Raw genomic sequence first — 25,879 nt, 5'->3', positions numbered from 1 at the left:
ATACAGTAAAAGTTAAAATTAATAAGCTAGAAAACAGACAAGCCAAAATAAAGCAGAAAGGATAAACAAACCCAAACGTTAAAATATTTATGAGCAATAAAGCAGATAAACACTCTGTGAATCTGATTAAAGGGCAGCATGCACGTGGTGAGCACACACGAGAGGAATCGGGAAAATATGCAGGATTAAAGATGAGGAGACTAACCACAGATACAGGCGTGATTAAAAGAATTATAATACATCACTGCTTGCAATTCTACGGCTACAAATTTGAAGATACGGAGGAAGTGAATGATTTCCCAACAAAATATAAATTACTTAAATTGCCAATCACTGTAGAAGATATGTTGGGCTGGTGATTAAGAATCTATCATGGAAAAAGGCACAAAGACCAGATGGGTTTAATCTTTAAATACCAGATGACTCCAATGCTGTTTAAACATTTCCAGGCAATGGAAACAAGGAAAAAAATTCTAATTTATTTTTTAAAACCAGATTAATTTTAATTCCAAAGCCTGATAACATATTTTTTTAAATGCTGGACTCATCTTAAAATTGCAGACACAAATAATTTTAACTAAAATATTAGCAGATCAAATGCAACTTGCTGCTGTCTTAGGTCAGGTTTCCTGGGTAGACTGCAATGGAAGTATGCAAAAATGCTTTGTTGCTGAAAAATGCTAACTATGATCTGAGAGAGAGTTGTAGTAGTAACATCAGCAATCACAGATCACCGTAACAATTATAATAATGGTGAGAAAGTTTGAGGTATTTCAAACATTATGAAATTGTGAGAGACACAAAGTGAGCAAATGCTGTTGGGAAAATGGTGCAAAAAATTTGACCTGCTTGTTGCAGCATTGCCACAAAATTTCAATTTGTAGAAAATGCAACATTTGTAAAGCACAACACAGCAAAATGCAATAAAACCTGATAAGCCTGTAAACATTTGTCCAAAGCCAGAGTGAACAGTACCAAGAGTGAACCCTAACGTAAATTATGGACTTTGGGTGATAACGATGAGTAAGTGTAGGCTTATGGATTATAATGAAGGAACCATTCTGGTGGGGGTGGGTGGGTGTTGATAATGGGGGAGGGGTGCACGTGGCACAGGTCACATGGGAAATCTCTACATTACTCTCACTAAATTTTGCTGTGAACCTACTTCTCAAAAAATAAACGCCAGTAAGAACAAAAAAGGAAAAATGCACGCCAAACGCTTTGGAGGGAGTGCTCTCAGGAACAACATCTTTAAGAAAGTGAGAGGCAGGCACTGAGGCAGGGAGAGAGGTTGAACAGCAATTCAGTTACAACAGAGGTGAACCAGTCATGAGAAACTCAGCTGTGAGCCATCGGCATCCGAACATGCAGGACACATGGGGGAGTAGGTGCCACGAGAAGACTCTTGAGAGTCCCTTGGACTGCAAGGAGATCCAACCAGTCCATTCTGAAGATCAGCCCTGGGATTTCTTTGGAAGGAATGATGCTAAAGCTGAAACTCCAGTACTCTGGCCACCTCATGAGAAGAGTTGACTCATTGGAAAAGACCCTGTTGCTGGGAAGGATTGCGGGCAGGGGGAGAAGGGGACGACAGAGGATGAGGTGGCTGGATGGCATCACAGACTTGATGGACGTGAGTCTGAGTGAACTCCGGGAGTTGGTGATGGACAGGGAGGCCTGGCATGCTGCGATTCATGGGGTCACAAAGAGTCAGACACGACTGAGCTGAACTGACTGAACTGAATGTCAACATTGGAGCAGCACATCGAAGCATCCATTAGACCCAAACGATTACACTTTTAAAGGATACAATGTGAACATGTAGAATTTATTTCCAGTTGTAAGCGTGAGATCAAGATATCACTATAGTTCTTTGCATCAACAAAAAAATGTATTAAGAACAAACACATAGTTGTTACATGCAAAAGAGGCATTTGAAAAATCTGTCAATTTATCCGCCATTTCTGACGCATCTTAAGTTTTACATATTATAGACGTGAATATATTATTCAGATTTATGTGTGTGTGTTCTTTTTTTTCCTTCTTGGCCTTCCCTCTACCTTTCCACCCACATCGACCCCAATACAGTACGCCGAAGAGAAATAACCATAATGTACAGGCTCTGGTGGATATAGATTGAAATGTATCCCTGATTTGTTTGAGGAACAAGCATTCTGCGGTACCAGCTTCCATAGACAGGTGCTGGAGAATTTTTAGTTTAATTAAACACATTATCTCCAGAGCCACTCTCTAGCTCTCCATTGAACACACAAGTACTCCCTGAAGATCATTAACTCCGCCAGGATATAAATAAAAATAAGTAAAAACCAGAAAAATCCTGAGTGTGGCCATATGTCCAAACAGAAAGCACAGGTCTTAGTGGGAGAACTATAGGTGTAGAGGTAAAGCATCACCTATTCATCAGAGAATTCAATCAGATCCACTTAGAAATTCCCATCCAATCCACCTTTACTAACGGCAAACATTCCTCCAACAAACATCCCCTCCCCTACCATTAATAAGATACAAAAGTGTAAAATCTCAAATCTGAAACAATGCATAGAATCTAGGTCTCTTGCAGATATACAACATACATCAGAAATTAATGAGGATCCATACCTTTGCAGGTTGCCTCTGGGGCTTTAAAAATGGAGAATCTCAATTGTGAAAGGGCTTCTAAGACTGAAAAGCCCCCAAAGTTCCTGGAAGCATGGCTCCTCACCCATAGGATTCGCCAACAACTCTTGACGACTCACTCACTCCAGAAGCATCTCAGAGGCTGCTGCTGCTGCTGCTGCTAAGTCGCTTCAGTGGTGTCCGACTCTGTGCGACCCCATAGACGGCAGCCCACCAGGCTCTCAGAAGCATGCCCTCTCAAAAAGACTGAACCCTATCCGGGTAGAGTTTCGTTATCTGGCTCCCGGCTATGTCTGCGCAGGCGTGGCCCAGGTGTGGCTCCTTAGGGCCATTATTTGCAGTTAGAGAACCGAATTGGCTTCCCCCTTTTCCTACGCACAAGAATTTCTAGAGGCTGTGCTCTCTCAGAATAAAACATTAGATATGACTCTGATCATGTGTTTTATGGTCTGTCCAACGCAAAGTTACTTTCTCTTTGTAAGCAGAGATTCATGGAAGTCCAAATGATCAAAGAAATTTTCTGATGAGTGTTAAATCAGCGGCCAATTGAATTTCAAGTTTAATATATGCAAGCTAAGTCTTCCTGATACATAGATCTCAGAATAGATAGCCATGCCCAATGTGATCTGAATATATTAGGTCTGGTAAACAACACGCCTCCTCTGGATGATGGCTGAATGAACACCACTAGGATTTTCTTTTGCAATTTTCTTTTTCTTTCAGTGCTTTTAATTCAGATGAATCCCCCTTTATATCAATTATTTTTTAATATATACATGTAAAGCTAAATTAATAGCTGTTGGGAAAATGTTAGAGCATTGCTGATTACCTGATCCCTTTCTTAGTATTGTTATCATGTGAACTAGAAAAAATAAAAATAAAAGACTTAAAACTGAGTCTGAAATATGTACCATTTGAGATAACTTTTCTTTGAATAAATTCTAAGATTCACAATGAAAAACATCTTCCTTTTTTGTTTGGTTGTTTGTTTTTACATAAAAAAAAGAGGTGGCGAAAGTAGATGGGAACCACTGATTTCAAGCAGTACCTGTAGTTTTTGGAGTAGCCATCTGACTGGACACAGAGGGTTGGACCAAATGAACTCTTTAAACACTTCCCAGCTCAATATTACAAGACAAATGTGATACAATTCTTCTTTACATGTTATTCTTCCACTGACACTGAGAACATGTCTGAAAAACACAAAGTAAATACTTCTAAAGTTCAGCAGATCTCCAATTTTTCATAAGACACAGATATTTGGCATTGAGATAATTGACTTTATATTTTCTATCCATTTGGAGCTACTTTCCCAAGCTTTTATTCCTTTGCACTTTCATCCTCCACAAATTCTCCTGCTGGAAAACTGCAATTACATTTAACTACAGAGAGGTAGTTAGCTGGGTGCATGCATAAATTTTATGTTTTAATGATTCTTTCATTCCTTTGTTAAATTAGAGTAATACATCTCTATTCAATTGGTGTAATAACCAAGGTCAATTTAGTTAAGTTATAATGTTGAAACAATTCAAAGTACGTTATACTGAATATTTCTTGCTAACAACATGATTGCCTTTTGTCTTTATTTTATTCCTTAAAAAAAAAAAAGCCTCACATTGCCAATTAGAATCATATTAAGTGTCATTGAATTAAGGGAGAAGGATCTAGATGGAGGTTTTAGCAATAGCGATCTGCAAGTCTCTCAAAATGCAGTGTGGCACTAAAGAGAATCATTAGTACATGCGCTCGCTTCCACCTGCAGTTCTGCCTTGGGAGGGATTCTGTGGCTGCATCGGCAAAACCACAGTGAACCAGGGAATGGCAACTTTTTACCAGTCCTGACACTCAAAACTCACCACCGGCTGAGCCCCATTTCTTGACCCCCGTTGACTACTTTGCTATCCGCTTGTGCAGATGCTCTGCCTGTGTTCGTTTCACTGAGCACACTGCATCCGCTTACCCTATAAATGGGCTTCCCAGGCGGTGCAGTGGGAAAGAATCCGCCTGCCAGTGCAGGAGATGCAAGGGACATGGGTTCGATTGATGGGTGGGGAAGATCCCCTGGTTGATCCCCTGGTTGATCCCCTGGGATCAACCCACTCCAGTATTCTTGCCTAGAAAATTCCATGGACAGAGGAGCCTGGTGGGCTACAGTCCGTGGTGTCACAATGAGTCAGACACGACTAAGGGACTGAGCACCCGTGCACACTCTCTTGCACGCACACACACACACACAAATAAATACTGAGGATTTCTCCTCAGCAGCACTGGAACCAGTAGATAGGAGGAATTTATGAACAGAAGCCTGCTTCTGGAACTGGGGAGAGGCAAGCAGTCTGTTTGACTTAGCTGTGTGTTAACTGGGGATGGATTTGTGGGAATGCTTGAGATTATGGTGGAGATGCTGAGATATGAGGCCATACCCAGACTAATAGATAAATCAAGATTCCTAGAGTAGAGCAACTCATACCTTGAAGTGATATTCTCAGTGTAGAACAGAACTAAAGTCCACGGTCATAACCAAGTAAAGCAGGGGAAAAGTGCGTGGATTATTGCTGATGGAAACCATGGGAGTCCATTCAATACCTTTGAGAAAGGTGCATCCTTTTGGCAGATATTGGTTGCCCATTAATACTATAGCTAAGTGTCACATGGGGCAATATCATAAATAAGGCATCCTAAGGCTCAACAGTGAGCAATATACCCACTTGAGTGTCTCGGTAATATGATCCTGAGGACCTGTCATGAAACTGTTACAGGGTCCTTTCCCCATTTCTAGTTAATGACATACAAGCGTTTGTATGGTCTCTAAAGAGCCTTCTCCCAAATCATGCCACTTAATTGGCAATACAACAGAAAGCTTCCAATGGAGGAGAGAAATGAAGTGGAAACATGCCCTTCTGTGGCCCTCTTTTGTATGGTTTTCCTTCCAGATGATAACTCCATTATTAACTGTTGCCCTTTAGTTTGCTGGAAGATTTCTCTTGCCGTGTGTTCGCAGCCATGGCCTGGTAAGTGTGCCATGTTTTTCTGCCTGCCTTTCCCTATCTTTTATGGGGCAACATAATATAGGGGATGGCGTCCAGGCACTGAAAACCTGAACTAATTACCAGTCCTTGTTCTGTTAGCTTTTAAACGTGTGACTTCAAGCAAGTTTACCTCTCTAAGTTCCATTTATAAAATCTAAATGTTACTAATGCTCTAGCTTTCCACATTTTTAGTACTAGACTCCTTTTCTTGCAAGCAGGATTTTGCAAGTAGGATTTTACTCCAACCTATAAAATAGATCAAAGCGGCATGCCTTAATTTGAAGTAGGGAAACAGCAGGTGGGTTGTGGAGCCCTTAGCCATTTGATTTCACCCTCTGAGTCACTTCACTCCGGAGACTGAGAACTCATCTGAAAAATCCCGAATCTAGACGAGCCTTTCCAGATGTAAATCTATGACTGAAGCTAAGTTACTCATTCTTCTCCACTTGGATGCAGAATATTGGCTGAATTTCAATTTGTGTGTATCCTATCAGATAAAGAAAGTCAGGAAGGGAAAACAAAATAGAAAACAAAAGGAAGACATGTTTTTCCCTAATAGCAGAAAATAGAAGTCAAATCTCTGCAGGAAGTTTTGTTAAATAGGCTTGATTTCCACTGTGACGTCTGCTTGTATCCAGGATTTGGCTTTGCGCAGCTAGCTTTATGGACTGGTGGATCGCCTTTCAACGTTGATGGCAAGGATGACCTCAATTCCCAAGCCCTCCTCAGTGGAGGAGGCACCCAGACCCCATAAGTGTAGCCTCACCCCCACCTGGCACTCCATCATGCAGTACAAGGACCTGTCACCCGGAATCCAGTGACCCAGCCAACTCTGCGGTGCCCCTGTGACTCCATAGATCCTAGGTCCTCCTGATGGTCAAATAAAGTGGCGGGAGCAGTATAAGAAAAATCCGATGCAAAGAATATATAACTTCATGTGGCCGATTCATGTTGATGTATGGCAAAAAGCCATCACAATATTGTAAAGTAATTACCCTTCCATTAAAATAAATTAATTTTAAAAAGATGATTATTCTCATTCTATGAGTATTATCTATGTCAAGTATTATGCTAAGGGCTTTATTACTGTGCATATGGAGGCAACATTCTGGCAAGGCAGGTTTTACTACTCCCTTCTCACAGAAGAAGAAACTGAGACTCAAGAGTTTTTCAAAATACAAAGCCAGTACTTGGCACACCAGCCATGAGTCCAAGTACCTGCAGAGTCTCCTTTCCAGGCTCCCACTGGAGATAATGCTGACAGACCCCCGCAGCCCTGGATGACTGGTTTTCCAGTCTCTTCCTTGGTTTAACTGACAAATTGGTCACAGGGAAACCATCAGCCAAATATAGACCATTTAAGATACCACTAGATGTTTAGAAAATATTTTAAAGCACTGACTATAGTGGAAAGTAATTTACATTATGGAAGCAATCATTTAATCACTGCAATTAGCCAAATTATTACCTATTTAGCTAATTATCTTTTAATTACATAATTTAAAAATTAAGCATTACCTTATTCTGGCCAATGCCAAATTCTTTTTCTATAATTTCTCCATGAAAAGTATAATTTACTGTAAGGTAACAACATAATTTTCTACAGAAATTGTTTCATTTTATTCTTAATTACAGGACAAATTTTCCTGTAACCACCATGACCTGTATATAACCAATGAGAGAACTTGGCCTTCTAGGAATACGCAGTTGTAGAGGCTAGAACAAAGGCAGTCGGTTGGTTTTCCAAAATGTAGAGAAACTGCTGACTTTTCATAGAAAAAGATGCCATCAACACAGCAGTGTTTCTGCAGTAGCTCACATTAGAATTTCCCATGGAACTTAAAAAAAGAAAAACCTCACGTGGAGGGGTCACCCCCAGGACTCTGATTTAATTGCCGTGAGGTGGGACCCATCATGCTTTTATAATCCCTTCAGATGACTGTATTTCCTCTGCTGTTCAATACATCCTTACAGCTTATTTATTTTATACTTAATAGTTTGTACCTCTTTATCCCCTACTTCTTCCTTGCCCCTCCCCCTTCCTTCTTCCCTCTAGTAAATGCTAGTTTGTTCTCTGTATCTGTGGGTCTGTCTCTTTTTTGTTATATTTACTAGTGTGTTGTATTTTTTTAGGTTCTGCATATAAGTACTATCACACTAAAAAGGGAGAATAACTTTAAAAATTGTGAATAACTATGCTGTACATCTGAAAGTTGTATAATATTGTACTTCAGTTGAAAACTTAAAAATTTTTTTTAATTTATAAATTTAAACTTAAAAAAATTTAAAGTAGGAGAGGGTGGGATAGAAGGAATTTTCAAATTTGTCCATTAAAGGAAATTCCCTAGTGATCCAGTGGTTAGGACGCTTTCACTGCCAAGGGCCTAGGTTCAATCCCTGGTGGGGGAACTAAGATCATGCAAGCCATGTGGCATGGCCAAATAATAAAAATAATAATTACAATGAAATAAAACAAAAGAGAAGTGATACAAACATCATACATCATAAAAATAGTATCAGTTAAAGGTACCTCTATCTCTTAAAAATTTTTTCCAAATGCTTCTGATATGCAACTAGGGTTAAGAACAACTGAGAAGGTAATTTTAGCCTGTTCTGCCTTTGGTTGCGTTTTGTTTGTTTTGGTAGGAGTTGCTGTGGACAGAGTTGAAAACCATTATGATGGGCCTGTGGGAGCAGTAAGGCAGGGTTATAAGAATGATGCAAAAGATCCAGACAACCAACCTGACTGTTGGTTCATAAGCTATAGAGTTAGGAGTTTGCAGTCATAGGAAGATGAGACACAGCCTGTTGACCGAGATTCTAGATGGTCATGCTCAGTTGCCAAATACTCCAGTATCATTGTCAGGAACTTGCAAAAAGGTTGGGAATTTGAGTAGATAATGTATCTGCTATGGAACTGCACATCTTGGATCCAAAAGCAAAAGTTACCTGAGTTAACAAGCTTCTTATTAGGCCAAAGTATACCTATGAGGAGATGCAATAACCATGGTTAAGAACATTGTGATTCCACTCAGTTCACTTCAGTATTCAAATACATACTTGACACCAGGCCTGGGGTGAGATGCTTTGATATTGCCAACTATCTTGCATGACAGATGGTTTCTGCCCCAGAATCTTCTCTCTGACATTGCTGGGAGGAAGGATAGGTGAGTTTTGGCTGTACTAGCTCCTAAGTGAGAGAGCAAGCATGATCGGGAGGCTGTCTTCAGTCCCTGAAGATGTTTCCATGAAGGAAACTCAGTGATCACAGTTTTCTATATGCTGACCAGTTAATGATTCCCAGGAGAATCCCAGGGATGAGGGAGCCTGGTGGGCTGCCGTCCATGGGGTCACACAGAGTTGGACACGACTGAAGTGACTTAGCAGTAGCAGCAGCAGCTCGAAAGCATGTGTGCTATGAAACCTGGGCACAGAGATCAAAAGGAGGCATACGTAAGTTTGCTTTTGTTTTTGCACAATTTTATTGCGGTGTTATTGACACACAATCAACTACTTTGTATGAGCATATGCTTTCTTTTTTAAAATTAACTTCTATTGGTGTATATTGGCTTTATAAGTGTTTGTTTCTACTGTATGATGAAGTGGATTAGCTATATATACACATATAGCTCCTCTTTTTTGGATTTCCTTCTCATTTAGGTCACCAAAGAGCACTGAGTAGAGTTTCCTAATCTATACAGTAGATTCTCATTAGTTATCTATTTTATACATAGTATCAACAGTATGTATACACACACACACACACACACACACACGTCAATCTCAATCTCCAAATTCATCCTACCCAGGTCCCCTCACCTTGGTGTCCATATGCTTTTTCTCTCCATCCATGTCTCTATTTCTGTTTTGCAAATAAGATCATCTCTACCATTTTTCTAGATTCCACATATATAAATGCTAACATTTGATATTTGTTTTTTCTCTTTCTGACTTACTTCACTCTGTATAACAGTCTCTAGGTCGATGATTTCTTATATCCTGGATAGATAAGAGAAAAATGACTAGTTCAGTGGGAGGTGTAAGAAACTGCTTTTTAAGAAACTGCTAAGCTGAAACTCCAATACTTTGGCCACTTCATGTGAAGAGTTGACTCATTGGAAAAGACCCTGATGCTGGGAGAGATTGGGGGCAGGAGGAGAAGGAGAAGACAGAGGATGAAATGGCTGGATGGCGTCACCGACTCGATGGACATGGGTTTGGATGGACTCCAGGAGTTGGTGATGGACAAGGAGGCCTGGCATGCTGCGGTTCATGGGGCTGCAAAGAGGCGGACACGACTGAGTGACTGAACTGAACTGAACTGAAGCTGTTTTCTGAAGAGGTTGTGCCATTTTGCATTTCACCTGCAGTCTATGACAGCTCCAGTTGCTTTACACTGGATAAGATCAGTCTTTTTAGATTTAGCCATCTTAATAGCTGTATAGTGGTATCTCATTGTGGTTTTAGTGTTCATTTCCCTAATGACTAACGATGTTCAGTATTTTTTCATATGCCTCTAAGCATATGAAGACATCACCTGTCTTCTTTGATGAACTGTCTATTCAAACGAACTGTCTATTCAAATCCTTCACCCGGTTTTTATTAGGTTGTTTTCTTATTGTTTAATTTTGAGAGTTCTATATATATATATATATAATCTGGAATAAGTTCTTTATCAGAAATGTGATTTGCAGATTTTCTCCCAGATTGTGGATTATCTTTTCATTTTCTTCATGGTATATTTTGAAGAGCAAAATTGTTTTTACTTCAATGAAACTTAATTTATTATTTCAATGAATCATTAATTTCAGTGTCATATCTCAGTTTTGATTACTGTAGCTTTAGAATAAGTCTTGTAATCAGGTAGTGTTGACCCTTTACCTTTGTTCCTTTTTTTAAACAATATTTTGGCAATTCTAAATGCATTACATTAATTTGAGACCTTTCTTCTTTCTAACATAGATATTGAGTTCTGTAATTTTTCTCCTTTCATACTGCCTTAAAGGAATACTGCAAATGTTGATGGGTTGCGTTTTCATTTTCAATCAGTTCAAAATATTTTCTCATGTCCCTTTTGGTTTCTTCAATTGATGGTTGATTGATGCCAGCCAAATATCTGCATATTTTTCACACATGTTTCTGTTGATTTCTAATTTAATTCCAGTGTGGTCAGAGAACATTATGTGATCTGAATACTTTTAAATTTGAGATATTTTTATTACCCGGAATAGGTCTATCTTGGTAAATGGTCTATGTGCAACTTAAAAATATATTTTCTGCTTTTGTTGAATATAATGATCTAAAAATTTCCCTACATACATTTTAATTGTCCATTTATTATTAGTTGAGACCAGCTATAAAAATTACTAAAAATTTTTGTTTCATCTCTTTTAAAAAGTAATTTAACAGTTTTCTTTGAATAAAATGCTTATTTTATGAATTATTCATGCTGGCAAAGCACAAAGCATTATTCTTATTTCTAAATAATATGCTAAACAATGAGCTGACATTGAAGAGAAAGGGAGTTCTGAATTACTAACCCTTCTAATCTGGAAAAATATTACTAATTCTGTGCTCTTTTAAACATAGAATTATTAATTATTTATTGATGTGACTTTCAGGTAACTCATGTCAGCATCTTAAAAAGTCAAACCTATAATAACATCTAGAGTTAGGAGAAACCTAAATGCAAAATGAACCTTCCTGATTTCAGACTATACTACAAAGCTACAGTCAGTTTTGTGTACTGGCACGGAAACAGAAATATGGACCAATGAAACAATATAGAAGGCCCAGAGAAAAACCCACAGAGGAGGCAAGATTATCCAGTGGAGAAAAGACAGCCTCTTCAAAAAGTGATGCTGGGAAAGCTGGACAGCTACATAAAAGAATAAAATTTGAACACTTCCTAATACCATAAACAAAAATAAATTCAAAATGGATTAAAGACTGAAATGTAAGGCCAGAAACTATAAAGATTCTAGAGGAAAATATAGGCAGCACACTCCTGGACATAAATCACAGCAAGATCCTCTAGCCCCGCCTCCTAGAATAATGGAAATAAAGACAAAAATAAACAAGTGGGACCTAATTAAACTTAAAAAGCTTTTGAACAGTAAAGGAAACTACAAACAGGATAAAAAGACAACCCTCAGATTGGGAGAAAATAAATAAAAAATGAAACAACTGGCAAAGGATTATCTCTAGAATACATAAGCTCATGCAGCTACATACCACAAAAATAACCCAATTGAAAAGTGGGCATAAGACATAAACAGACATTTCTCCAAAGAAAACATATTCAAAGATGGATAATAAACGTGTGAAAAAATGCTCAACATCATTCATTATTAGAGAAATGCAAATCAAAACTACAATGAGGTACCATCTCACATCATTCAGAACGGCCATAATCAAAAAATCTACAGGCAATAAATGCTGGAGAGGGTGTAGAGAAAAGGGAACCCTTATGAATTTTTGATGGGAATGTAAATTGATATTGCCACTATAGAGAATAGTACGGAGATTCCTTAAAAAACTAAGAGTAAAACTACCAGATGACCCAACAATCCCACTACTGGGCATATGCTCTGAGGAAACCATAACTGAAAAGGACACATGCACCCCAATGTTCACTGCAGCCCTATTTACAATAACTAGGACATAGAAGCAACCTGGATGTCCAATCAACAGATGAATGGACAGTTGTAGTGTGTATATATATATACACACACAATGGAATACTACTCAGCCATGAAAAGGAATACATTTGAGTCCGTTCTAATGGGGTAGATGAACTTAGAGACTATTACACAGAGTGAAGTAAGTCAGAAAGAGAAAAACAAATATTGTATATTAACGCGTATGTAAGGGATCTAGAAAGACGGTAATGATGAACCTATCTGCAGGGAAGCAATGGAGATGCAGACATAGAGAACATATCCGTGGGCACAGGGGTGGGAGGAAGGAGAGGGAGGGACGAATTGAAAGAGTAACATTGAAACATATACATTACTATATGTAAAATAGATAGCCAGTGGGAATTTGCTGTATGATACAGGGAGCTCAGACCTGGTACTCTGTGACAACCTAGAGGCGTGGGATGGGGTGGGCAGTGGCAGGGAGGTTCAAAATGGAGGGGACATATGAATACCTGTGGCTGATTCATGTTGATGGATGGCAGAAACTAACACAATATTGTAAAGCAACTATCTTCCAATTAAAAATATATTTTTTAAAAATCCAAAAATTATAAAATAAATGTGGTATAATAGATAAAATTGCTTCACTATATTATGATGTATGTACACAATTAGATATTATACAGTCATTAAATTTGTTTCACTCTTTGAAGGACTTCACATGGCTTATGTTATTTAATATCCACAATCTATGATGACACTGAACTATTATTTTCTTCATTTTCTAGATGAAAAATGGAAACACAGAAAGGCTACATGGTGGACTCAAAACTTGAGCAGCTAACTCCAGAACAAGGCACACCCTTTCCACCATTCTGTTCACCCCCCATACTTAACTATGTAGCCAAAGTTGGAGATATCGTAAACGAAAAAGCTATAATTTTCAGTTTATTTAATATGTTTTCATGTTTAAATTTTTTAAAACATGCACAAGGAAAAAGTACATGTGTTCCAAATTATGTAGCACTTTATCTCCAGGTGACACAACTGTGGGTTATTTTAATTTTCTTAATTGTGATTCTTTTTTTTTTTTTTTTTTTTTTTGCAAAGAGCAAGTATTTTGCATTCAGAAACACATAAGGACATATTTTAAAGAAAAAGTCCTACGTCTCATGAGCATGGGTTTTTCAGTTTTGAAATGAGTGTACTAGCAGATGGCAAACTCATCCCTAACCTTATTTTTCATATAATTCAAAAAGATTACAAATGTTTGAAGACAGTCAAATGCTCTAATTTCATCTCAAAACACACATTCATAACCAGGAAAGGCAATTATTCTTGGCTCTCTCTCAGGTGTGGTGACCGTCGAAGCTGGAACCAGAACCACGGCTGAGAAAGCACATTAAAGTCACGTCTCACACAACACTTGGGAATCCCCCACCCACTTCCCTCAGGGCTGTCTGGCCTTTTAGCACTCAGCACCCAACCATGCCTAAGATAGAAAGACCAGTTAGTGTTACCATTTACCCTCACTTTCCTTTCCTTCCCCCAAACTCAGGAATTGCTCCAGATCACCCTCTTAATACCAGTTGTTCCAACTACTCTGCCTAATTCCCATCCCATTTGACTCTGCTGAACTCCCTTTGGATTGGCAATTTGAACTCAAACCATGTTTTCATTGTGATCCAACACCACTCAATTTCAAGTCTATCATTCCCACCCCTTTGCCCATCCCAAGCCTGACAGAGGTGTCAGAAATTGAGCCTAACACATCTCCATGACTGAGAATTCACTGTCTCTAAAGCCTTTTCTTTCTGTTTAGACAGTCTTGCTAACTGGAAAATTAGTTGGGAGATGGAGTTCAGATAGGTCTCCCAGTAGTTCTACACAGTGCTCCTAGTTCTTCATTTTGGACCCAAGCATTTTGGATCCAATCCTCCTTCAGATGACACTGCACCAAGAATGTGAAGAATCCTCCTGAGTGTTCTATCTAATACTCCAGATATTTCAAAGTACTGCTTATATGACATGATTTTGAGAATTTTTTCACCTTCCTGCTTCCTCTCCCAGAACTTGATTCCTTGGTCTATAGGAGGGGCGGCCAACGTGAGCATTGCTGGGAGCTTGTCTGATAAACGGAAAGAAGTGAACTGAGGGCTGGAGAGCACAGGCCTGTTCCAAAGAGGGTGGCAGGCACTCAGCTCCAAATGACTACTGCAGCGGGGAGGTGGGCTCAGATTCGCTGGCGAAAAGCTATGACAAACCTAGACGGTGTATTCAAAGCAGAGACATCATATTGCTGACGAAGATCTGTATAGTCAAACTGTGGTGTTGGAAAAGACTCCTGAGAGTCCCTTGGACAGCTAGGAGATCAAGCCAGTCAATCCTAAAGGAAATCAACCCTGAATATTCGTTGGAAGGACTGATGTTGCAGCTGAAGCTCCAATGCTTTGGCCATCTGATGCAATGAGCTGAGTCACTGGAAAAGACCCTGATACTGGGAAAGATTGAGGGCAAGAGGAGAAGAGGGGGACAGAAGATGAGATGGTTTAGATGGCATCACCAACTCAGTGGACATGAGTTTGAGTAAACTCCAGGAAATAGTGAAGGACGGGGAAGTCTGACGTGCTGCATCCATGGGGTTGCAGAGTCAGACACAACTGAGCAACAGAACAAGTTTCTAAGGGAACCTGAAAGTCAAGCTCATATGAAATTTGATTTTAAAATATTGATAATATTTTCACTTTTTAGCTCCCCCCACCTCCTGTCCATCCCTCCAGCCCCTACCATGCTCCCTGCCCCCCATGACCAAAGATGCAACCTGTGGCCACATCACATTCAATGTGAGAATTTTAATCTATAGCGTTTTTAAAGAGAGGAGTCAGGACATTAGGTGCCGCCTGAGTAGGACAGGGTAGAGATAGTCTAGACCAGTGGTTCTCAACAAGGTGGAATAGGGTGGTACATTAGAACCCCAACCCCAAAGGCTTATCAGAACCTTGGGAAGAAGGGGTCTGTCATTTGTATTTTGAAAAACACAACACCCAGGTGACTCCAATGTCTCCTGCTTCCAGGTAAAAACCATTATTTTATTTTCTGTTTTCAGTTCTATCTGCTTGCCCTCAAATCTGGCTGCACTTTGAAATCACCTGGGGAGTTTTAAAAAAAAATACTGATGCCTAAGCCCTGCCCTCTCCCAGAGATTCTGAGTTAATGAGTACCGAGCGTGGCTTGAACAGAAGGTGGTGTAACAATTCTCCAGCTGACTCTCACAGGTAGTAAAGCTGGAGAAGCACTGTTCTAGACACTAGGCTCCAAGCCAATCAGTCGACTCATCTTACCTCTTCTTGGCAGCCACTTCTTGACTCCAAAAGTTAATTATCAACTAGTTCCTCTAAGTATTTTCGCTTCTACAGTCAGTTGCTAAGTCACGTTTTCCCATCCTGTTTTTTGCCACTGAAACATTGATCCTTCCTAAATTTTATTTTGGTAGATAGGGCTTGTGGCTCCAGTCAGTCAATATTTTCTCACATCCTAAGTCTTTTATCGAGTATATTTTGTATTCCCCTCAGCTTGTGTGCAGGCTGAGTTGCTTCAGTCATGTTAGACTCTTTGTGACCCTATGAACTATAAGCCTCCCAGCTCTTCTATCCATGGGATTCTCCGGGCAAGAGCACTGCAGTGGGTTGCCATGACCTCCTCCAGGGGATCTTCCCAACCCAGGGATTAAGCCCTTATCACTTATGCTTCCTGCATTGGCAGGTGGGTTCTTTACCAGTGGCACCACCTGGGAAGACCCCAACTTACCACAGTCTAGATGTTTAAGGAGGTGTCTTTTGTCTGAGACATTGACTGAAATCCTGACTGAAATGAGGAGTCTTTCTTCGCTCTGTGAGTGTCCTCTACCCAGGCTGACACGGGGCATGAATTGGTGCATTGAGAAACAGTTTCAATTTGCCTGATTTTACTTTTATATTTATCCATTTTTTGTAAGTAACTTATGGAAAATGAGCCCCTTCCTGACTTTTCAAAGTTCCTTCTTTATCTCTTGTATAGGTTACTCTTCTCAGCTCTTCACTCAAAAACATTAGATTTCTCGATGGTTCCTCTTGGATCTGTGCTTTTCTAATCTGCTTGCTCTTCTGTATTTTAAGCCACTGTGTATACAACGATGGCTGACTGGCCCCATCTTCCCAAGTTTCAAGATCGCTTATGTAACTGCTTCTTGGAAATCTCCAAATAGATAACTTACAAGTTCCTCACATCAACGTGTTCAGAAGCAAATTCATTATCTCTCATGTGCCCAAACCTGATTATCCATCTGATTCCCTGTAACAGCTACTGTGTGATTTATCTAGGTACCGTGCTGGAAATCTACGAGTTATTCCTGATTATCACCCTCTTCCTTCACTAAATCCAATGCCACTAAATGACGCCTGTCTCAAATCCTTTATTTCTCAAACCTGCTCCTCCTGTCAACCCACACCATCACTAACCTCCTCTTCTTCACTGGATCCTATCAATAACCCCTAAGCCAGGCTGTGGGGTTCCTGTTTTGACTCCCATCATTGCCAAAGGGGCTCCTCTAATTTGCAAATATGCCAGTTTTTCTCCAGCAATTAAAATACTTCAATAGTGTTTTCTTTGCTTCTGTGATAAAGGTGACCCTCGTCAGCTTGGCAAAACCTTTCCTCTCTGAACCTCGACTCATCCTACATCTCCTGCCATTTCCCACTTTGCACTTTCTAACAATATCATGCTGAGTTTTATGCTCCCACCGAACATGCTACCCCATCTCCTGCACCCCCGCGGAAGAAGATCCCTCTGCTTGCAATACGCTGATTCATCGAGGGCCTGTTTACAGCTCATTCTTCAGTACTCAGCTTCCACCTTATCTTCTTCAGGTGGGTAAACTCCCCTCAGAGTTCTCACCATTCTGGACATACTCCTCTCACAGAAAGTACTACTCTGTTTGGACCTGCCCTTTCTGTCTGTACGTGTATCCTCTACCAGAAAATTATTCATCTTTATATTCCTAGTGATTGGCATATTGTTGCTGTTGTTAGTCACTCAACTGTGAGACCCCATGGACTGCAGCGTGTTAGGCTTCCCTGTCCTTCACTATCTCCCACAGTTTGCTCAAATGCAGGTCCATTGCGTCAATGATGCCATCCAACCATCCCATCCTCTGTCACTCCCTTCTCCTCCTGTCCTCAATCTTTCCGAGCTTCAAAGTCTTTTCCAACGAGTCAGTTCTTCACATTCAGTTCAGTTCAGTTGCTCAGTCATGTCTGACTCTTCGTGACCCCAGAGACTACAGCACTCCAGGCCTCCCTGTCCATCACCAACTCCCGGAGTTTACTCAGACTCATGTCCATTAAATTGGTGATGCCATCCAACCATCTCATTCTCTGTCATCCCCTTCTCCTCCTGCTTTCAATCTTTCCCAGTATCAGGGTCTTTTCCAAGGAGTTAGTCCTTCGCATCAAGTGGCCAAAGGATTGGAGTTTCAGCTTCAGCATCAGTCCTTCCAATGAATATTCAAGACTGATCTCCTTCAGCACAGACTGGATGGATCTCCTTGCAGTCCAAGGGACTCTCAAGAGTCTTCTCCAACACCACAGTTCGAAAGCATCAATCCTTCAGTGCTCAGCTTTCTTTATAGTCCAACTCGCACATCCATACATGACTACTGGAAAAACCATAGTTTTGACAAACCTTTGTTGGCAAAGTAATGCCTCTGCTTTTTAATAAGCTGTCTAGGTTGGTCATAACTTTTCTTCCACGGAACAAGAGTATTATAATTTCATGGCTGCAGTCACCATCTGCAATGATTTTGGAGCCCAAAAATGTTTCCCCATCTATTTACCATGAAGTGATGGGACCAGATGCCATGATCTTAGTTTTCTGAATGTTGAGCTTTAAGCCAAATTTTTACTCTCCTCTTTCACTTTCATAAAGAGGCTCTTTAGTTCTTCTTCACTTTCTGCCATAAGGGTGGTGTCATCTGCATATCTGAGGTTATTGATATTTTTCCTGGCAATCTTGATTCCATTTTGTGCTTCATCCAGTCCAGTGTTTCTCATGATGTACTCTGCATGGAAGTTAAATAGGCAGGGTGACAATTTACAGCCTTGACGAACTCCTTTCCTGATTTGGAACCAGTCTGTTGTTCCATGTCCGGTTCTAACTGTTGCTTCTTGACATGCATACACATTTCTCAGGAGGCAGGACAGGTGGTCTGGTATTCCTATATCTAAGAATTGTCCACAGTTTGATGTGATCCACACAGTCAAAGGCTTTGGCATAGTCAATAAAGCAGAAGTAGATGTTTTCCTGGAACTGTCTTGCTTTTTCTATGATCCAAAGGATGTTGGCAATTTGATCTGTGGTTCCTCTGCCTTTTCTAAATCCAGCTTGAACATCTGAAAGTTCACAGTTCACATATTGCTGAAGCCTGGCTTGGAGAATTTTGAGCATTACTTTGCTAGCATGTGAGATGAGTGCAATTGTGTGGTAGTTTGAGCATCTTTGGTATTGCCTTTCTTTGGGATTGGGCTTCCCTAGTGGCTCCGACGGTAAAGCATCTGTCTGCAATGCAGGAGACCCGGTTTCGATTCCTGGGTTGGGAAGATCCCCTGGAGAAGGAAATGGCAACCCACTCCAGCATTCTTGCCTGAAAAATCCCATGGACTGCATAGCCTGATAGACTACCGTCCATGGGGTCACAAAGAGTTGGACACGACTGAGCCACTTTCACTTTCTTTCACTTTCTTTGGGACTAGAATGAAAACTGACCTTTTCTAGTCCTGTGGCCACTGCTGAGTTTTCCAAATTTGCTGGCATATTGAGTGGAGCCCTTTCACAGCATTATCTTTTAGGATTTGAAACAGCTCAACTGGAATTCCATCACCTCCACTAGCTTTGTTCATAGTGATGCTTCCCAAGGCCCACTTGACTTCACATTCCAGAATATCTGTCTCTAGGTGAGTGATCATACCATCGTGATTATCTGGATGGTGAAGATCTTTTTTGTATAGTTCTTCTGTGTAGTCTTGCCACCTCTTCTTAATATCTTCTGCTTCTGTTAGGTCCTTGTCATTTCTGTCCTTTATTGTGCCTGCGTGCTGCAACTCATGGGGTTGCAAAGAGTCAGACATGACTGAGCGACTGAACTGAACTGAACTGAACTTGCATGAAAAATTCTGTTAGTATCTCTAATTTTCCTGGAGAGATCTCTAGTCTTTCCCATTTTATTCTTCACATTAGGTGGCCAAAATATTGAAGCTTCAGCTTCTGCGTCAGCCTTTCCAATGAATATTCAGGACTGATTTCCTTTAGATGGACTGGTTTGATCTCCTTGCTCTCCAAGGGACTCTCAGGGGTCTTCTCCAGCACCACAATTTGAAAAAGTCAATTCTTCAGTGTTTAGCCTTGTTTATGGTCCAGCTCTCACATCTGTGTTTGAATACTGGAAAAACAAAGAGGTTTGACTATACAGACCTTTGTTGGCAAAGTAATGTCTCTGCTTTTTAATATGCTGTCTAGGTTTGCCATAGCTTTTCTTTAGCAAATACTTTAGATACGGTTGCTGAGATTTTAGTGAAGACCATGGACTCAGTGTGAATATTTCCCTGATATATATATTAATATCTAGTAAACCTCAAAAATACTTCCTTGAGCTAGTAAACGATACTGCATTTATAGTTTCACTGCATTTAACTGTTCTTAGGAAACTTAAGCCCTAGTTCCCAATATCTCTTCCTAGAACAGGGGTCAGCATAGTTAAATGTGGTAAATTTTACACTTAGTAAAAGTAGGCTTTTGCAGGCCATATGATCTTCATCGCAACTTCTCCAAAATGCTGCCATAGCACAAAAGAAGTCATAAATAAATGGGCAAGTCTTCACTGCAACAGAACTTAATTTACAAAAAGAAGCAACGGGCCAGATTTGGCCCGTGGACCATAGTTTGTTTGCTCCTGACCTAGAGACTTTGAAACAAACTCTTCACAAATTCAACATCTGTCTTCCATAGGAAGCCTACATACTACCACCATACCTTTAGCGGAGGAGTTCCAGCTCATTCTGTGAGTTCTTGACACCCACACTGTTGGGCTGCAGAAGACAACCTTTGCCATCCCTGCTAGAAAGGGGGTGAGGCAACAGTATACTCACTTGGTCCTGAGAATATAGACACTGACTCCTAAAGAGAGGTCCTTAAGGATGAAATGGAACTTGTGATCACCATCACGCACAATCCCAGTCAAGACAAGATCCCAGACTGATTCTGGAACACATCCCAGAAGGACGTGAAGGATGGAAATTACATCCAGTCTCCTGCCAGTGATCTGGAGGATAATAAGCTCTGCAAAGATTAGGAAAACTCAAAGAGGATTCAGGGGCCACTTCTTGTGCCTTTAGGTCCAAGGCCAGCACCCCAAGACCACCACACTGTGGGTGTGATCAAGAACAAACAAGTGTGTAGGTCTTTTATACACTGGAATAGTTTACACCCCCGAAACAAATCTAGCATCAAGCCACTGGTCTTTATTATATAACACTTCCCTTCTTCCACTCTGTCAAAATAGGGACAGGACTTACCCATCTCTTGCAAGCTGGCACTCTAACAATTCTGCATAATTCCACTTCTTTACAGACTAGATCTGCCATATAATTTGCAGCTTTTCCACAGCACACTGGAATGTCATTTATTAGAATTGAGCAACAATTTAGTGACTGAGTCCTCCCACCCTGGACTTCTCTTTCTTTTGCTGGTGAGTCTCTCCTTCTCTCTCCTCTTGACCCTCCTCCGGAAGAAGACAGAAGTAAAACTGAGCTTCACTCACATGCTTTTTCCCAAGTAATTGTTTAACAACAGATTACGGCTGACTTGACTTAACCCAATGGCTCTGCTGCTTCTTTGTTCCTCTTCTGGTAACTCAACTTTAACAGTTGTGTTTATTGTCTCCTGTGTATTTACCAACTATATACTTGCTCTTGGCCAGGTGCCCTTTCTTCATACAACACTTCTTTATCTTATAAAAGGAGGGTTCCCTTCACTGCAGTGGGAGAGCAGACTGTTAAGATTTGGAAGCTGGAAAAGGCTTTGCAGGTGTATGGAAACTATTCAGCTGCGGAAGATGAGGTAGGAACCCAGTTGAACAGACACTGATATCAGAACACTCCAAGGAGGCAGGATCTATTGTTTTGCTTTGTTTTCTGTTTTGTTCGCTCTTATTTCCAGGTCCTAGAACAATGCCTGGCACTCAATAAATGTTTGTTGAATGAATGAAAATGATTACACCAACATCAGGTGAAAGACCAGCCAAACAGAGTATTCAAAACCATGTAACCAGGGTTCCTAATAGACAGGCTGAGCCTGATTATGGACAATCCAGAGCAGATGACTTGAGCACCAGGTAAGTTTGCTGGCCAGTAGTAGGACTTCAGCATTGCCAAGGTGTTAGGGATAGCAGACTCTGGGAAAGAAGCATTCTACAAAGCAAAGCAAGAGAGGGCTCTGGTCTTAGAACATGCGTTTTATTCACGATGGGATTCAGGCCAGTGGGCAGTGGCAAACCTAAGCTTTAGACGTGGGTCACATCCCTGGGGATACCAGCAAAGCTGTCCTGATGAGGACTTCCAGATGGGCAAAAGCTCTTTAAATCCCTCCTGTCTAACCTAGCTCTGGATTCTAATCTAAACATTTGACATAAGATTGCCTAAAAATCTACTAGTCATAATTTTTCTGGCTCTTCCCAGGTGGCGCAGTGGTAAAGAGTCTGCCTCCCAATGCCAAAGACACAAGAGACGTGGGTTTGATCCCTGGATCAGGAAGAGTCCCTGGAGAAGGAAACAGCAACTCACTCCAGTATTCTTGCCTGGAAAATTCCATGGATAGAGGAGCCCAGTGGGCTACAGTTCATGGGGTCACAAAGAGTTGGACACGACTGAGCACACTATTCCCAAAAAGCAGAAGTGAAGGCTCTTTGAGAGCTTTCCCCGTAATCCCCCTTGTACCCAAACACAGCATGCATGCTGTAAGGTGCCAAATTGGATTCAAAGATGGAGCCAGCAGCTACGGGATCTAGCTCTGTGGAGGGACCCATGGCAAATGAAGTTTTAGAAGGTGGAGGGTGGGGCGGGGCGGGGGGGGGCAGGGTACTTCCCTGGTGGTGTAGTGGTAAAGAATCTGCTTGCCAAGGCGGGAGACACAGGTCTGATTCCTGGTCTGAGAGGATTCCACGTGCCACGGAGCAACTAAGTCTGTGCACCACAACTGCTGAGCCCATGCGCCTGAAGCCATACTCTGCAACAAGAAAAACCACCGCAGTGAGAAGCCCTAGAGAGTAACCTGCATGCACCGACAAAGACCCAGCACAGCCAAAAATAAATAAATGAACAAATATGTAAATACCAAAAAAACCTCTATTTAAAAAAAAAAAAAAGCTAGAGGTCAGGCAAGCATGATAATTCTTCAAAGTGAAATTCTAACATCCACATTTCTTAAGTTTTACATTTGCTAAGTGAATTTCTTTTAAGTGGGTATATACCAAATACAAATGTTTTTAAAAAGGAGTTTTATAGGTGAAATAACCAGTCAGGTGTCAGTTTGGGGGGTTTTGTTTTGTTTTGCAACTAGCCAGGACCATTTCTAGGCTGTATTTCTAGTTCCTAGGTCAAATGCCTGCTAGGAGCTAATAAAAATTTGTTGGATGTGTGAACAAACGAATGAAAATAGCCAGCTGATTAAAACAATTTTACCTTATTTTATTTCAATTTATGTGTGTCAGAATTGACAATATTGATGTAACTCAAGGTCTTAATTGGTAAGTGTCTCGGTGTTCATTTTAGACAAGGGGACAATTAGTGGTGGCTCTGTGCCTAAGCACAGCAGAATGTGTTAAAAGAGCAGGTGAAAGTGTGATGTTCCACCAATTTACAAAGGCTTTGAGCAACATTCTTTAAAAAAAGTTCTTAAAAATACTGCATCATGTACCAAGCATATGATACTTGAAGGAGTTTCAGTGTAGAAAAATAATGAAAAGACAAAAATAACACATATGTACTATAAATTATATAATAGTTAAAAGTCTAATTTTTAAGTCAAAACATATGTAAATATTTGTTTTTAAAAAATATTCAATAATTACGCATATGTAACAGACATACTTATGTTATGGTTAAGGCATATATAACCTTTGAGATTAAATTACCCAGATTTGAATACATTTACCCACTTGATAGCTTTGTGATCTTTAGCATATTTCTTCCCCTCTCTGAGGCTGAGTTTCCTCACCTGCAAAATGGAAAGTGAAAGTGTTAGTCACTCAGTCTTGTCTGACTCTTTGCAACCCCATGGACTATATAGCTCGCCAGGCTCCTCTGTCCATGGAATTCTCCAGGCAAGAATACTGGAGTGGGTAGCCATTCCCATCTCCAGGGATCTTCCTAACCCAAGGATCGAACCAGGGTCTCCTGCATTGCAGGCAGATTCTTTATCATCTGAGCCACCAAGGGTGATTACTGAATTCACCTCAAAGCATTTCTGTGAGAATTCAATGAGATGATGTATGCTCAACAAACAGCAGAGTCGGACACGACTGAGTGTCTGAATACCACACCAGTGTATGTGGTACAGGCAGAGTACACGATATATAGTGTAATGACTATTAATTAATACTATTTATTAGCTTAACAGACACACTCAGTGTAGATATCGTGTTACATTCCTGCAGTAATTCAACGGCTTCTCAGAAAGATGAAGCCAACAGGTTAGAGATTGAGAGGAAGCAGGAACTTCTCACAAAGAAAAAGTCCAGGTTCTGGATGAGGATCCAAGCCAGTTTAGAGGTCTGATCTAGAATCTGGGCCTTTCATTATTCACTTAGGAGGGATTCCAGACTTTCCTTGCCAGATGTTCAATAAAAACAGTAATGCTGCTGCTCATTTGTATGCACTAATGTGCATTTACAGCATCACTTGTATTACAACGATGCCTTAGCAATAACTAATGAGAACATACAAAATGATGTTAAATAATATACAATTTTTCCCAAAAACAAGAACAAGGTTTCCGAATTCAAATCCCACTTCTGCCACAAACATAGCTTTTCTCTGAGGCTCAGTTTTGTCATCTGAAAATGAGACAATAGAAGCAGAGGTTTTCAAGGCCCCTTCCAGGTCTAAACCTCTCTGATTGGACCATGCTATGACAAGGTCACAGGTGTGTAAGCCAGGGCTCAGTTCGGCTCAGTTCAGTTCAGTCCCTCAGTCGTGTCCAACTCTTTTCGACCCCATGAATCACAGCACGCCAGGCCTCCCTGTCCATCACCAACTTCCGGAGTTCACTCAGACTCACGTCCATCGAGTCAGTGATGCCATCCAGCCATCTCATCCTGGGTCGTCCCCTTCTCCTCCTGCCCCCAATCCTTCCCAGCATCAAAGTATTTTCCAATGAGTCAACTCTTTGCATGAGGTGGCCAAAGTACTGGAGTTTCAGTTTTAGCATCATTCCTTCCAAAGAAATCCCAGGGCTGATCTCCTTCAGAATGGACTGGTTGGATCTCCTTTTAGTCCAAGGGACTCTCAAGAGTCTTCTCCAACACCACAGTTCAAAAGCATCAATTCTTTGGCGCTCAGCCTTCTTCGCAGTCCAACTCTCACATCCATACATGACCACAGGAAAAACCATAGCCTTGACAAGCCCTCCCTATTTTTCCTCTTGTGCCCTTGAAATCTCTTCTCTTTCACCTCATCATGTTTGCTCCATGACATGGTTTAACTAACAGTGCTCACCACAAAGGCCTCTACTCTGCCAATTTACTAAGGATTTTAAATTCTAGTACAAAACTCCATTTCCAAACCATTTAGATCATATTCTCTGACAGTTTAGAACCCCTCAGGCTTTCTAGACTAAAACGGGACACACACACTTTCGCAGCCCTGCCCTTAAAATACTCATAAGTTTTCCTACAAAACCATTAGCCCATATGCAACCATTTCCTTCTTCTGCTGGAGATGTGTCCTATTTTTTTTTTTTAACAAATTATCACTTTCACGGCCAATTATTTAGTCCTTTTTCTCGTTTGTTTTATTCTCTGCAAGTCTTAATAAGAACATTTCTTAAATACTTCTGTGTTAGATTTGAGGGCAGCTTTTTTTTCTCCAGTCCTTTCATTTCTTTCCTTCTAGATTCCTTATCATTTTTTCCCAAATAAAGGCATTAGGGAGTACAGGAATCAACTATTACACAAATTATTTTATTATTGTTTGATGTTAGATATACATCCATTTTCAAACATCACAAACCAAACTTAGGATTTTTTATTTTTAGTACAACAATCATTATTATCACATGGCAAAGTGGACCTTATGACTGAAAACTTGAGAATAGAAGGATATTGTTTGTTCCTCCCAAATCACACTGTACATCAAAATGATACAATGAAATTGACCTTAGAAAGGATCTCATAGTTTTCCCTAAAAATCAAAAGGATTGTCAGTTGGAAGTGAATTAGATATATTTCTACTGAAACCACAGATTATAGTTAGGAAAATGGACTGATGT

At 40.5% G+C, this 25,879-nt stretch overlaps 1 long non-coding RNA gene across 2 annotated transcripts in view; it reads right to left on the bottom strand.

The window, feature by feature from the left end:
• Positions 1-1,807: 1,807 nt before the first annotated feature.
• The window catches only part of LOC121820141 (uncharacterized), a 28,212-nt gene continuing 4,140 nt past the window's right edge, over positions 1,808-25,879 (bottom strand). Inside the window, exons 2-4 of one of the 2 annotated variants that reach the window (XR_009601502.1) lie at positions 23,550-23,608; positions 20,911-22,618; positions 1,808-20,674 (exon numbers count right to left, since the gene is read on the bottom strand). This is a non-coding gene — a long non-coding RNA (uncharacterized LOC121820141). Of the gene's footprint in view, positions 22,619-23,549; positions 23,609-25,879 lie in introns of both variants that reach the window. The other variant, XR_006060563.2, reaches the window with a different exon arrangement.

The sequence above is a fragment of the Ovis aries genome, chromosome 8 (assembly GCF_016772045.2).
Source record: "Ovis aries strain OAR_USU_Benz2616 breed Rambouillet chromosome 8, ARS-UI_Ramb_v3.0, whole genome shotgun sequence".
NCBI classification, from domain to species: Eukaryota; Metazoa; Chordata; class Mammalia; order Artiodactyla; family Bovidae; genus Ovis; species Ovis aries.
The sequence above is the reverse complement of the archived record's forward strand: the minus strand, read 5'-3'. Positions and strand labels throughout refer to the sequence as shown.